This window comes from Rattus norvegicus, chromosome 5 (assembly GCF_021556685.1).
Source record: "Rattus norvegicus strain SHRSP/BbbUtx chromosome 5, alternate assembly SHRSP_T2T, whole genome shotgun sequence".
In the NCBI taxonomy this organism is placed as follows: Eukaryota; Metazoa; Chordata; class Mammalia; order Rodentia; family Muridae; genus Rattus; species Rattus norvegicus.
This window is the reverse complement of record NC_141538.1, coordinates 87,318,107-87,334,120: the sequence shown is the minus strand read 5'-3', so window position 1 is coordinate 87,334,120 and position 16,014 is coordinate 87,318,107. Positions and strand designations below refer to the sequence as shown.

Sequence of the window (16,014 nt, the reverse complement as noted above, 5' to 3'; positions counted from 1 at the left end):
TTAGCTTAGTGTTTTATGGGGTTTCCTTATATTTTTATAAATCAAACTTTGTTGTTACTTTTTGCCATCCGGTAACATTTTACAGGCTTTGACCTTCAGAATACCCTGCATTCAGTGGATTCAGTAGAAAAAAGCATTTTAAATGAAGTTTTGTATATTTGAAATTTCTCAGCATTCAAAATTTCAACTGTAAAAAAATACATGCAAAACATACTTTTCTGAAAACACTTAACTTTGAGCAAAGCCCCAAACTACACAAATGAAGAATGAAAACAGCATTTTAACTCCACCAAAATTAGTCATCATGGAAGGTGTAAAAGTCACCTAGCTTTACTAGGCAATGTTAACTTTTTAAACAGGAGACAATATCATCTACAAACAATATCGCAGCTCTATGGCAGGTTTCAGAAAGTCTTTGACTTCATGCTTTAATAGTGACAAGATGTATAGGCTCATGATCAAGAAGGAGACCTGTACCATCCACCACTGTAGTAAGGAGAAGTTGACTGCCTTCTGCCAATTAGATCCCTGTCTTGAGCTGCTCTCCATCCACCTCCTCCTTCACTACCTCCTATGTTATAATAGTCCCGGTCATCATAACTCTGATCATATCCTCTGTCATAATAGTCCGAGCATCGTGAACTGCCACAAGTGGGTCTTCCCATATAAGTTCCTGGTGTTGGGGTATGTGGCCTTTTAGTTATAGAGAAATCGACTCTAATTCAATGTCCATCAAGCTCCAATCCATTGGCACGTTCTTTAGCTTCCTTGCATCATCTATATTTTCAAAATATACAAAGACAAATCCTCTTGACCATTTAGATTGCTGGTCATACGCAATAAACACATCAGCAATGGGAAAATATTTAGAGAACAGTTGTCGTAGATGTCTTTCTGTGGTGTACAAGCTCAATCCAAACACTCCAAGACAATAGTTGGGGGTCAGGATTTCCTGGTTCCCACATGATGCCTTCGAGTAGACGTGGGAGAATGGTTACTGCTGTGGTGTTTGTGATAATCTCAGCTGTAAGGCCTGCTCCTGCATTGTCTACAAGAGCCAGATCGTGATCATGATTTTGTATAATGCCTTCTAGATCTTCTCCTGGATCTGGATCTAGATTCAGATCTGGATCTTCACTTTAACCTAGAACGCCTTAATTTTCCTTGAACAGAGACCTTACAGGTATATGCTGTGCAGATTTCCCTGATCCATGAGCACTTCCACTTCGGGAAGAAGAACGAGCAATTCTTGCTCACTGTAGATCTGCCCTTCACTGTCGCCTTAAAGAGGATCCACTGCAGCCTCAGGACACCACACTATGAGAGTAGCTCAAAGCCAACAAGCTCCACATCACTTTCGCACAGGCCTAAAGCTACTGGATGTTACACCACTGGGATTTCAAGCAGTAAAGTCTCTCACTCATTTTCCTGCTGTTGGGAATCCTTTTCTCCACTGAGTTGCTTGTTCCAGGATGGATTTTTAGGGTTTTACCTGTCTTACTCTATCTTGTTTTGTCTTTTTTGTTTATTGTCTCTTGAAGGCCTGCTCTTTTCTGAATAAAAGAGACACTGAGTGGATCTTGGAGAAAGCGTAGATGGGGTGAGGTTGGGGAAGCAAAAAAGAGAGACTGTGGTCTTGATGTATGTATAAGAAAGAATTTATTTTAAATAAAATCTAAAAAGATTCTCTGAATGTTCATTTTAATCTACTAGGAATATAAAAGGACTCAGATAGCCTTAATAACAAAGATTAAAAGAGATACACAGAAATACCACCATGGTTGAATGTATATATCCTTTTAAAATTCATGTTAGAACTTGAACACAAAGGCTATGGTAATAGGATGCATGGCCTTTAGGAGGTGATTATGCTGAGTGCTCTGCCCTCATGAATGGGACAAGTGCCCTTATAAAAAGGGCATGAAGGAGGGAGTTCATACCCTTAATCTCTTTTCCTCCAGTGTATATAGATGTCATCTTGAAAACAAGGTGTCATCTTGGAAATAGCCAGATCTCATCAAATACTGTCTTTCAGTACCCTGAGGTTGGATTTGTCATCTTCTGCAACCATGACAGCTAGAACTCTATTGTTTCAAACACACACAATCTAAAATATTTGGCTATAGAAGTCTAAATTGCCTGATAATCAGCAGCTGCTTGTCTTTCTGCACAGATTTTATAAACCCTCTAAGATTCAGTTTATAAGTCTCCTGTGTACAGAAGGAAAGAACATATGCCTCACAAGTTGTAATGATTTTATAAATTTAAACAAACTGATGCAGCATTAGACATTGTTAATAGTGGGCAGACTAATCGTGTCATTATCATATACTTAAAAAGGCATAGTGTTCCTTTGAACTATTATATTTTATACATCAGGAGATATGACCGTAGTTCAGTTAATAGAGTTTATGCTGAATGGCCTGGATTCAGATTCCTGCACAAATTAGAATTGCTACAGCATATCTATGATATCAGAATTCAGGAAGTGGGAGACAAGGATCAGAAGTTGAAGCATATTCTAAACTATATATCAAGCTTGTGGCTAGCCTAGGCTATATAATGCATTGATCCAGAATAAAATTAAATTAATACTAAAATAAATTGAATAAGAATTAGTATGTACTTCATTGAAAACAAAAGTAATCTGAATTACTGAACTGATTTTTAAAGAGTTTACAATAGTTCATTATTCAATTAAATATGTGTCTCTTTCTTGTTTTTTCAGACAATTATTACTAACATAAATAAAGCAATAAATATGTATTAAAAGTGAATCAATAATGTTCTTAATAGAAGTAGTATTCTCCTTTAAAGGTACTTTATTTTTAAAGATTTAGTTTATTAATTTTAATTGTGTGTGTGCTTTCTGGTGTGTGTGTGTGTGTGTGTGTGTGTGTGTGTGTGTGTGTGTGTGTGTGTGTATGTGTGTGTGTGTGTGTGTCTGTAACAAGTTCCCTCAGAGGCTAGAGGAATTGGATATACCTGGAACTAGCTTAGAGGTGAGTGTCTTCAAGTTGATTCAGGTCTGGGAAACATACTTGGGTCCTCTGGAAGAGCAGTGCGTACTTTTTGCTGTTAAGCCATATCTTCAGCCTCTACACCCTGTTAGTATATGTACAGGAGTGGTTTGCCTGGAACTATGTATGTTTACCACATGTATGTCTGGTGACCTATGAGGTCAGAAGAAAGTTACATATGGCCCAGAACTGTAGGTAATGGTGATTTTGAGTTACTATTTAAATGCTGAGAACTGAGCAGAGATCCTCAGGCAATCTAACTAACTCATCTCTTCAACAGCAAAAATTGTATTTTATAGAAAAAACATTTATATATAATAAATTATATTGTGTATATAATATATGTGCATATGTATATGTATATGCATATTGACACATTCATAAAGAAATGTAAATTGCTATGTCTTTCCTGACTCCTCCAAAAATGGAGAGGTGGTCAAAACTTTGCTTTTACTGTTATTGCATTTCAAATAACAGTGTGATGGCCTTTTCAAAATCCATATTACCAAATTCACACACACACATACACACACACACACACTCACACACACACACACACACACACACAATGCGACAATAGGAAGTTACCCATTTGTACAGATGAGTATTACAAAACTCAGTAAAGCAAGTTGCATTATCTATTATGTATGCAATGCAAACAAAAAGATATGCAATATCTGAAACTTTCCATATCACATTTCTGGCATTTGATCAATATAATCATCTGCATTTTCCAGCAGCTATAATTTCCTATAAAGTCTGTATTGGCAACTCCTGTAGACTTATTACCCATTCAGTGATTTTAAAATGCAGTACGTATTTAATAAATGTTTGACACTTTCATAAAGAAATGTACTTGTCTATCTTTCTCTTCTCCTCTCAAAATGAAGAGCTGGTCAGAAGTTTGGTCTTATTGCTTTTGAAATATCACTGTGATTGCTTTTTTAAATTCAAAATACAATATTCCTCAAAGACTCATAAATGAAACTTCCTTAAATGAGCCTCAATATTTTTAACATGGCAACACCTAGTTTCATCTTGACCCATTGATAACTGTCAGCATTACTACTCCAATATCTCCTATTTGTAGATCATTGGTCAATTACAACACCTTTGTTATTTTTCCCCTCTGTATAGTGTGAATGTCTAGAACTAAGTGTCTATGTAATATCAGAAATATTAATTTTTGAACATTCAGACGTGCTTAAGATTTCTCATCATTTGATTTTTAGTGCATTTTTCTCATTTTAAAACCAGATGTTAAAATTCAAGATGTCTTGTAACAGTTCCTTCTGTAATTAAGAGAGAGACATGTGTCTGGATGCTTGAGTGGAGGAAAAAATAATTCAAGAAACAGCTGTAGTTCAGAAAGGAGCAGGTCTGCTCTGCCCATGGTGCTGAATATGATTTCCTGAGAGTATGGTAAGGCATTAACAACTTGTCTCAGAACCAAACAGAAAGCGATTTCACTGAACCAGAAAAGCTCATTTGAAATAGGTAAGAAGCCCATGTGAATATGGATTAAAACAGAGTATATGTTATAACATTAAAATGTATCTGACAATTTTATTCATTGTTTTCTTCTATAATTCGAAACATTTTAAGATACCATGTTTGATTTTCATGATGTGAACCAAATGTTTATACAACAGAACTAGAAATTCAAATTTTCCCCAACAAACTAAGAATCAACATCAGTTTCTTCACTTGATAGACTTAGCAAACAAATAAAATATAAATTCAAATAAATTACATAATGTTAGTAAATTCAGATTTTTTTGTAAAAGAGAAGGCAATTGATTAAAATTTCCTTAACATACACTCGGCATTCATGGATGTGGACTTCTGATTGTGGGCTAATCAGACTCTGACTTCTGAACTGATGCACACTAGGAAAAAGTTTATTTTACAGCTTATGCTAGTGTTTCCCCCAGTGCTAGATAATCCTTTCAGGATCTAGGAACTGAAGAATGGAGAGTGAAAAGAAAGATTTAAATCCAATTGGATGTGTGGAATTTGTCTGCAAAAGAACAGATAAGGCATATGGATGCTTCAGTGAGATCAAATGGCTTAAGGACTGCTTGATGACTGTTGCTGTGTTACCGATGGCTTCTTTCACTTTGAATTATTCCTCTACGAAATACTCATCTGCAGGCTGCAGAGACTGACATAGAGAAAAGAAACATCTTTGGCTTGTCTAAACTTTGGGGAAAGGCTGTCGCACATCTAGCAGGCTTGTCTCCTCTCATTTATGTGAACAGGATCTAAATCACTCTTTCCGTTCACTGCTTCCCACCGTGGTGGCCACAGCACTTGCTTTATCCATGATTCCTCATCAAATAAAGTTTCTATGAGATGTTTCAAAAATATTTTTATATATCTGTATGTATCTTTCTCTATCAACTATTTTAGTCTGTTGTAGGTTTTTGACACATCCGCGCAGACTCCACAATCACCACCACAAAACCAAAACTTAAGAGTAGCATTGTCTGTCACAATTCTTATTAAACCATAGTATGTTAACTAACAACTGTTAATGTTAATGTGAGAAATTATTCCTGAGAACTTTACAATCAACAACCTTAATAACGATAGTGGACTCTGATCATGTTCCTTTTGGGATTTTAGATTCTGGCCCCTTTTTTTCACTCTTATGATCTCAGTTTATTATTTAGTGTCCATTCTGCTATTGAGTATGAATATTCAAGTCACGTAACTATTTACTAGTGTTCCTAATCAATTTTCATTAAACCTGGTTAATTTAACAAGCACTTGTATGGAGCATAGGACCGAGTTTGAAACAGGGAAATCAAGGACTTCTTGACTATGATGTAGATTTTATAGGGCTCTAGTTTTGAACAGGCAATGACTTCCAAAGGCACTCCGGTGAATGGCTTTCTTTTTGTCTCTCAAATTTGAAGAATAGAAGGTGAGTCTCAAAATGAGTGATATTATGTATGGAGAGGGTGATTTAAGTCACAATAAATAGTAGAGGTACTAGATAGGAGAATCAGGTTTCTGTTTTTTGTTTGTTAGAGTGTTTTTTTTTTTTTTGCATTTGATGAATGCCTATTATGGGATGGGAACAACAGAGACTTGGAGTTATTGTTTCTTTCTTAAGGTTAGTTTATGTCCTGTGAAGAAAACACCACAAAACTCAAATAGTTTTTGCAAATAGAAAAATACTAATTGGTTTGATAAACTGCTACAGTGCATGCTAAAAACTACTCCTATTCCATTAAACTCAGAACTAGTTGAATTTCTGCTTTGTTTATGTTTTGGCTTCTTTTATTTTCTTTATTGCTCCAAATTTAAATCTCACAAATTGTCTAATGCTCCACTTAAGCTGTTTGTTCAAGCCAGTAGCCACCAGAAGTCATCAGAAGGAAAAAAAAGTGTGCTCATAACAGGTCTGAAAGGAGCTTATGCCATCAAATTCTTAATAGATAGTTGTGAAGCCCTAGGCATGATCAGCACCACTGGTGGGTGCTCTCTGTAGATTCCCCTGAGGTTTTAGCAAATGGGATAAATGGGCAATGGAGAATGAAGTGAGTTGGAAAAGTGTCTGACTGACTTAATAAATACTAAAAGATGAAGACAGGCATGATTTATTTTCCAAAAAGAAACCTGTTTTACTTGAGCTATGCACACATGTGCATGGTTTTATTTGCCTACTCTTATACATATACACAAGTGTGCAACGTAGCATACCATTTACTTCACATTTTTCAAGCTCTCATGCGATTTATTCTGACAGTAAGCTAACCAACCTCGACTTCAAGTTTAGTTAAAGAAAGTCTTACCTTATCCAGAGGATAATTTGTCTTTATGTCTGTTGTTGTAAGAGGCTACTTCTCTGGGTTTTGACAGTCACCCAAAGAGAGAACACAGCCTAAGGGTTCTCAAGCTAAAATTGCTTTCACTTAGAACTATTTATCAATGTGCTTACTTCACCTTTCCTACCTCTTTTCTTCTGTAGCTTACTTTGTAGTGTAAATAGCTTCAAGCTACCCCTGAGAAACCAGCAGGTCCAAATTTGATGTGCCATTATGTTAACCTGTAGCATTGTGGCATTTAATTATTTTTTGAAATAATCAGTATTTACTGAACATTGAAGATCCAGAACACTTAAGATTTGTGATTAAATTAACTTTTATAATAAATCTATGAAGATAGTATTGGCAGGTTCTTACTTTTTCCTTGCAGAAGTGAAAACCCATGAAAGGCGGCATCATCATCATCGTTACCATCATTATCACCACCACCACCATCATCATCAAAATAGTTTTATGGGATCAAATATTCTAGTTTACTTGAGAATTAAATTCCAAGTAGGATCTTGTTTTTTTTTTACCCACAATGTCCCACTTCTTTTAAGTATACCCTAGTCCTTATGTGATGCCACAAGAAACCGGAGTCTCCTTTCTATTTTAAGTATTTTATGAAATCCATGTACGCATTTCTTTTTATAATTCCTCTCATTTTGACATATGGTCTTGTGATTTATCTGAACTTATAGTAATTTCATATCTACTGTAGAGCATGGTCATGCTAATTCCAAAGTATAAGTAATGAACATATGCCATATGCCATCGTTTTTCTAAAGGTAGGGTCACCCCACCATTAATCAAATGTGGTCCATCACATTCATTTTATAAACTGTATTTGTATACCACTGTTCTTATTGATTGTTCACTGTGAATGTTTCCTTATTATAATATCAAAGGAAAATAGAACATTAAAGACTGTGTATCTCACTAAGTCTGCAACATATATTTTGAGTGGCTCCATCAAGTAACATTATTGCTGTAGATAGACACCAAACATGAAACAAATACACGCTAATATAAAGAGCATTAAAAAGAAGTTCAAGGTACCCTGTATGCATGTTGGAATGTGGGAATGGCACACAGTTTAACTTGGTGTAAACAATACTTGGCATACAGTCCAATGCACCATTTTTCTGAGTCCGTCCCTTCATTCTACGAAATCTTAATCATCAATCCCTGAATTGAAACACCAAAAAAATCATATCGCCTAGCTCTCTAACTTCCTAGTGATATGATTTTAAATAAAATCTGATGTAAATTGATCATACAGTTCTAATATAATCAAAGATTATTATGATGATTAACAGGAATAACTTTTATGGTAGCTTGATTGGTTCAACGCCCCCGCTAAAGATGTCTCTGACTTCCTCGGTGTTTTCCCAAAGAACTATTTTGTTCTCTGCCATTCTACTGACATAACATATGTCATCTATCTAAATCTAAGAAAAACAAAACAAAACAAAATAAAAACAAAAACAGAAAAAATGCATGTATTGCTGTCTTATCTATCATTTATCTTCTCATGCTTAAGACAATGGGCTGGAATATGAAACACTTATAGTAAAGTTGAATATTACTAGTTATTGGATACTAGTAGAAACAAACACCTAAGAGAAAGTCCTAATATATGCAGATGTCTGCCTGAAACACCTTGGAACACAGACAGTTGAAAATGTCCTACGAAAGCTAGTTCAAGACAGCAGAATTGGCTAATTAACTCTAGGTTTCGTAGGCATTGCTTAATGTTTATTTTATGTCTCTGATTGTTTTTAATTCAGCTTATAAAACAAATGGTGTCTTTGCCCTTCCCAACACCAATACCTGTATACTGTAAAATCAGCAGGTATAATGGAAAACCTGTATTCTTATTATCACACATGTTGATATGATGCTCCATTTTCCTGAGTTTCCAGATAAAACCACAACACACACACACACACACACACACACACACACACACACACACACACAGAGAGAGAGAGAGAGAGAGAGAGAGAGAGGGAGGGAGGAAGAGAGAGAGAGACATACACACACACAAAGAGGGTTAGTAGAGGAGAGAGAGACAGAAAAAGACAGAAACGAATACAGAGAGACAGAGAGGGAAACAGTGGGGCTTATGTCCCCCTCCACACTCCTTCTGAAATAAGTCCCTGCCTCTTTCAGTCTAAATATCTCTCACTAAAGACACCTCAAGGTCTCTTATTCCTTTCTGTTTTGGTGATAATCATAGTTCATTTATATTTCTTTTGCCATTAGAAATAAGCAAGCCAGCTACATCACATCAGGGTCAGCACAGCCTGGCTTTTGAAGTGGGTCTGGAGATGGTTTCCAAAGAGACGGCTGTTAAAGAAACAATGGCTTTGTCTCTGCAGCGGGGCTAAGTGGTACTCCTTTCCAGATGTGTTCCTGGAACACAGGGGAGAGCATGCAGCTGCACATCACTCATGAAGTGGTTGAAATACGGTGGAGACTGCAAGCAGAGGAAATGGCCAAGGTTATCCACCAAGGTAGACATGATGTAATTTTGTCCCTGATAGAAAAGACCCAGTGTCCTTTTTCACAGGAGGACACCTGCTTCAAATTTCAGCTGCTTTTGTGCAAACCATAATCCATTTCTATTCATTTGATCTTCTAAAGTCTAAAGATTTTATTTCTTCATGTAAACATTTTCTTTGTTGAATTTTCCCACCTCATGGGGCAAATTTCAGAAAGTTATGGTGTTGAATATCTACTTCAGCTTGAAGCCTATTTCCAACACTTAACCTTGATCTTTCTTTGGATCTTCTTCAGCACACATTATCATTATAATATTCAATATAAATAGAAGTAATCATATCAGATGTGTGTTTTATTCACAGCTTTTAATTGTATAAAAGGAGGAAACATTCAGTACACAACCACTTTTATTCTATTATCACTACTATTGTTCTAAATATTATTTTATTTTGAATATTAGTGTTATTATTAACTTTGGTTTGTACTTTGTTGGCTGAATATTTTATGACTATTCCATGTGACTACTATAAATATTTTTTCTTACTATTCAGTGCAACTCAAATTGTGTTTTGAGCCCCTTAGATTGTTCATGTAAAGATGATGCTGTTAAATCTTATGACCCGAGTTTGGTCTCAAAAGACTTTTATCATAGAAAGAGAGAGTTCTCTTGTTGACCTCCACATGAACATCAATTATATGTATGTATATATCTGTGTGTGTGTGTGTGTGTGTGTGTGTGTGTGTGTGTAAGACAAACAAAACTGTAATAATAAAGGAAAAAAATTACCTAGAAAAATTTGGCTTTTGAAAATAGTGTCACTAATTTCTCCCTGCCCTGTAACCTGTTACTCATTGGCCAATTCTTTACTTTAGAAAGGAACAAAAACAGTATTTTTAAAATTGGAAATTAGTTTCCTAAAGCTTCTACAACTAAGAATGGCAAACTGAATAGCACAAAAACCAAAAGTTTATATTCTTATGGTATCAGTAGGGTTATATTCTTGCTTCTTTCTACCTCTGGTATTTGGCTGATAATCTTCACAGTCATAGGCAGATACATGCATCACTCAATTGTGACGTGGGCATCCTTACTGCCTCTGACCTCTTATGACTATCTTCTTTAAGGATATCAACATTATATTAAGGGTGTACTCTACTCTATAGTACTTAATGATCACTACGTACAACTATGACATTATTTCCACACAACGTCATAGCTGAGGATTAATGGTTAGATATTCAATATATCGCTTAGGGGGAATTGCACATAATATTATATTTTTGCAGATCATAGCTCTGTTCACTTGTCAGCTTCTATTACTCACCATTATGTCAGAGTCATGTCTCTGATCATGAGGACTTTTTTTTTTCTGTTTAACCTTAAAAATGTGTTCATTTTTTTATTTACTTGTTATATATGTTTCATGTATTTCTGTTTGTTTGCACGTGTGTGCCTGCTAGGCTACTTGAGTGTCCTACAGATCAACACTGGGTGCATTTTGCAATCACTTGACACCTTAAATTATTAGAGAGGTTCATTCACTGACCTGGAACTTAACATGAGAACTTTTTTTTTTATTAACATGAGTATTTCTTATATACATTTCAAGTGTTATTCCCTTTCCCAGTTTCCGGGCAAACATCGCCCTCCCCATTCCCCTTTTTATAGGTGTTCCCCTCCCCATCTTCCCCCCATTGCTGCCCTCCCACCAACAATCTAGTTCACTGGGGGTTCAGTCTTAGCAGGACCCAGGGCTTCCCCTTCCACTGTTGCTTTTACTGGGATATTCATTGCTACCTATGAGGACAGAGTCCAGGGTCAGTCCATGTATAGTCTTTAGGTAGTGGCTTAGTCCCTGGAAGCTCTGGTTGCTTGGTATTGTTGTACATATGGGGTCTCGAGCCCCTTCAAGCTCTTCCAGTTCTTTCTCTGATTCCTTCAACGGGGGTCCCATTCTCAGTTCAGTGGTTTGCTGCTGGCATTCGCCTCTGTGTTTGCTGTATTCTGGCTGTGTCTCTCAGGAGCGATCTACATCCGGCTCCTGTCAGCCTGCACTTCTTTGCTTCATCTATCTTGTCTAATTGGGTGGCTGTATATGTATGGGCCACATGTGGGGCAGGCTCTGAATGGGTATTCCTTCTGTGTCTGTTTTAATCTTTGCCTCTCTATTCCCTGCCAAGGGTATTCTTGTTCCCCTTTTAAAGAAGGAGTGACATTCACATTTTGATCATCCGTCTTGAGTTTCATGTGTTCTAGGCATCTAGGGTAATTCAAGCATTTGGGCTAATAGCCACTTATCATTGAGTGCATACCAGGTGTGTTTTTCTGTGATTGGGTTACCTCACTCAGGATGATATTTTCCAGTTCCAACCATTTGCCTACGAATTTCATAAAGTCATTTTTTTGATAGCTGAGTAATATTCCTTGGGTAGATGTACCACATTTTCTGTATACATTACTCTGTTGAAGGGCATCTGGGTTCTTTCCAGCTTCTGGTTATTATAAATAAGGCTGCTATGTACATAGTGGAGCACGTGTCTTTTTTATATGTTGGGGCATTTTTGGGTATATGCCCAGGAGAGGTATAGCTGGATACTCAGGCAGTTCAATTTCCAATTTTCTGAGAAACCTCCAGACTGATTTCCAGAATGGTTGCACCAGTCTTCAATCCCACCAACAATGGAGGAGTGTTCCTCTTTCTCCACATCCTCGCCATCATCTGCTGTCACCTGAGTTTTTGATCTTAGCAGTTCTCACTGGTGTGAGGTGAAATCTCAGGGTTGTTTTGATTTGCATTTCCCTTATGACTAAAGATGTTGAACATTTCTTTAGGTGTTTCTCAGCCATTCGGCATTCCTCAGCTGTGAATTCTTTGTTTAGCTCTGAACCCCATTTTTAATAGGGTTATTTGTCTCCCTGCGGTCTAACTTCTTGAGTTCTTTGTATATTTTGGATATAAGGCCTCTATCTGTTGTAGGATTGGTAAAGATCTTTTCCCAGTCTGTTGGTTGCCGTTTTGTCATAACCACCGTGTCCTTTGCCTTACAGAAGCTTTGCAGTTTTATGAGATCCCATTTGTTGATTCTTGATCTTAGAGCATAAGCCATTGGTGTTTTGTTCAGGAAATTTTTTCCAGTGCCCATGTGTTCCAGATGCTTCCCTAGTTTTTCTTCTATTAGTTTGAGTGTATCTGGTTTGATGTGGAGGTCCTTGAACCACTTGGACTTAAGCTTTGTACAGGGTGATAAACATGGATCGATCTGCATTCTTCTACATGTTGACCTCCAGTTGAAACAGCACCATTTGCTGAAAATGCTATCTTTTTTCCATTGGATGGTTTTGGCTCCTTTGTCAAAAATCAAGTGACCATAGGTGTGTGGGTTCATTTCTGGGTCTTCAATTCTGTTCCATTGGTCTTTCTGTCTGTCTCTGTACCAATACCATGCAGTTTTTATCACTATTGGTCTGTAATACTGCTTGAGTTCAGGGATAGTGATTCCCCCTGAAGTCCTTTTATTTTTGAGGATAGTTTTAGCTATCCTGGGTTTTTTTGTTATTCCAGATGAATTTGCAAATTGTTCTGTCTAACTCTTTGAAGAATTGGATTGGTATTTTGATGGGGATTGCAGTGAATCTGTAGATCGCTTTTGGTAAATTGGCCATTTTTACTATATTTAACCTGCCAATCCATGAGCATGGGAGATCTTTCCATTTTCTGAGGTCTTCTTCAATTTCTTTCTTCAGAGTCTTGAAGTTCTTATTGTACAAATCTTTTACTTGCTTGGTTAAAGTCACACCAAGGTACTTTATATTATTTGGGTCTATTATGAAGGGTGTCGTTTCCCTAATTTCATTCGTGGCTTGTTTTTCTTTTGTGTAGAGGAAGACTACTGATTTATTTGAATTAATTTTATACCCAGCCACTTTGCTGAAGTTGTTTATCAGCTTTAGTAGTTCTCTGGTGGAACTTTTGGGATCACTTAAATATACTATCATATCATCTGCAAATAGTGATATTTTGACTTCTTCTTTTCCGATCTCTATCCCCTTGACCTCCTTTGTTGTCTGATTCCTCTGGCTAGAACTTCAAGAACTATATTGAATAAGTAGGGAAAGAGTGGGCAGCCTTGTCTCGTCTCTGATTTTAGTGGGATTGCTTCAAGTTTCTCTCCATTTAGTTTAATGTTAGCAACTGGTTTGCTGTATTGGGCTTCTACTATGTTTAGGTATGAGTCTTGAATTCCTATTCTTTCTAGGACTTTTATCATGAAGGGGTGTTGAATTTTGTCAAATGCTTTCTCAGCACCTAATGAAATGATCATGTGGTTTTGTTCTTTCAGTTTGTTTATATAATGGATCACGTTGATGGTTTTCTGTATATTAAACCATCCCTGCATGCCTGGGATGAAGCCTACTTGGTCATGGTGGATGATTGTTTTGATGTGCTCTTGGATTCGCTTTGCCAGAATTTTATTGAGTATTTTTGTGTCAATATTCATGAGGGAAATTGGTCTGAAGTTCTCTTTCTTTGTTGGGTCTTTGTGTGGTTTAAGTATAAGAGTAATTGTGGCTTCATAGAAGGAATTCAGTAGTGCTCCATCTGTTTCTTGCCAAGACTGAACTCCAGTGAACGGGTTTATTGGGGGGAGTGCATTAATGGGGAGAGAATGGGGAGGGGAACACACATATAGAAGGGAACCTGGAGTGGTTAGGGGGATGTTGGTCTGTAAACCAGGAAAGTGAACATTTGAAATGTAAATAAGAAATACCCAATATTATAAAAATGGGGGGAAAAAGCCAAAAAATCAGTTGATTTAAAGCCTGTGTCCCTTGATCAGTTTCACTACACTGTTGTCAACTATTCTTTTTAGTATTAGTAGATCCAACCACAGTTACCAGATGTATTAGCTATTTTTCTGTTGCTGTGATAAAACCTCATTGCCAAGGTAATTTATAGAAATAAAAGTTTTTTGGGTTTTTTGTTTGCTTTTTGATTTGGTTTGGTTTGGTTAAGTTTTTGTTAAGTTTTGGTTTCATTTTGGTTTATGGTTTTGAAAGGACAAGAATCATCCACCATCCTGAGGAGAAGACATTGAAGCCAGATGCAAGCATGCCAGCTACAGAACCAAGCTGCAATCTCATACCTCAAACTACATGTGTATTGCAGAGAGCATGAACTGAAAACAGCTTGAATCTTTAAGCACTCAAAGCCCACATGTAGTGACATATATTTTTCAAGAAGGATACTCCCCCAATTCTTTCAAGCAGAGTCAATTATGAAGGACCAAGTACTTCAATACATCAGCATAAGGGAATATTTTTATTCAAACCTCCTCAACACGGTAATTAACATCTTCTCCTGTGGTAGCAATAAAATACCCAATAAAAAATACTTAAAGATAGAAGCACTTATTTTGGATTATAGTTTAAAAGTTCAGTCAATCATGGCTTTTGAATGCACGGTGGGAGGGACACTGAGCTAGATGTTCACATTATATCTCTTTCTGTCTAGACTTCTGCCTGCAGAACAGGATTGGAAGCTCCCAGCTACTGTTCCCATGCCATAGATATCTGCTTCCTGCCATGATGACCAGGGACTAGTCCTCTAAAACTATAAGCAAACACCCAAATAAATGTTTTTGTTGGCTGTTTGCTTATTTGTCTTTTATATAAAAGTTGCTCTTGGTGTCTCTTCACAGCCAAAAAAAGCATCCAAGACTGAACTTTTAGATTAAATTTTGTTATACGGAACCTAAATTACACCACTGCATTTGTTGAACTTTTGATCTCTGTGAGACAGTTAAGTAGACAACATAAAGGAGGGGTAAGTTTATTTTGGCCAATAGAATAAAAAGTTGTAGTTCATTATCATTGGATGCCATGTTTGGTGTCTATAGTTTAACAACATATCATGGTGGCACCAACAGATAGCTAAGAATTTTCCCCTTATGTTGACCAGCAATAAGATAGAATTCTGCACTAGAGAGCTTTAGTGTTTTCATCAGTTATTCTATTCATATTCAGCATACTGAAGTGTAATCCTCAGATTTAGGGTGCGGTTTTCTGAGTTAATCTTACCTAGAAAAGCCCTTGCTAATATCCCCTGAAGTGTTCTTTCCTGAGCTTCTATTATCTCTCAATACGGTTAAGTGGATAATCAAGATTAACTGTCTTGACGAACAAGAATGAAACACTATCTGTCCCTGTCTTACTTCCCAGGTCCTTAAATTATGTAATATTCAATTTCCATTCAAATATTAAAATCTGAATTTAAATTTCAGTATATCAAATTGATCTTATCAGAAAATACATGCATAAACATTATCTGATACTATAGAGCGTACAATTGAATTCTTTTTAAATATTTCATTGAGTATATATATATTCCATTTAATACCTATATAGGCTAGTTTTACTTTTTTCTCCTGGCCAAATTATAGTAAAAGTACATATCAATTCACCCCATATTTGCCTGAAACACATTCTTAGATTTAAGTAAGATATACATATAATTTTATTGGCTTTGTTACATTTTCTTCTGGAAACTTAACCTCGGAGCAAAAGTACAAGTTGCTACTCATTTAGCTATTTTTGCTAAGTCTGATTTTCTGATTTTTTTTGTTGACACTTTCATCCTTTCTTCTTTACAATTCTGTCTTTCCTTCCA

At 36.4% G+C, this 16,014-nt stretch overlaps 1 pseudogene; it reads right to left on the bottom strand.

Moving 5' to 3' along the window:
* Positions 1 to 428: 428 nt before the first annotated feature.
* Positions 429 to 7,261, bottom strand: LOC148005852 (transformer-2 protein homolog beta pseudogene; annotated as a pseudogene).
* Positions 7,262 to 16,014: the final 8,753 nt, after the last annotated feature.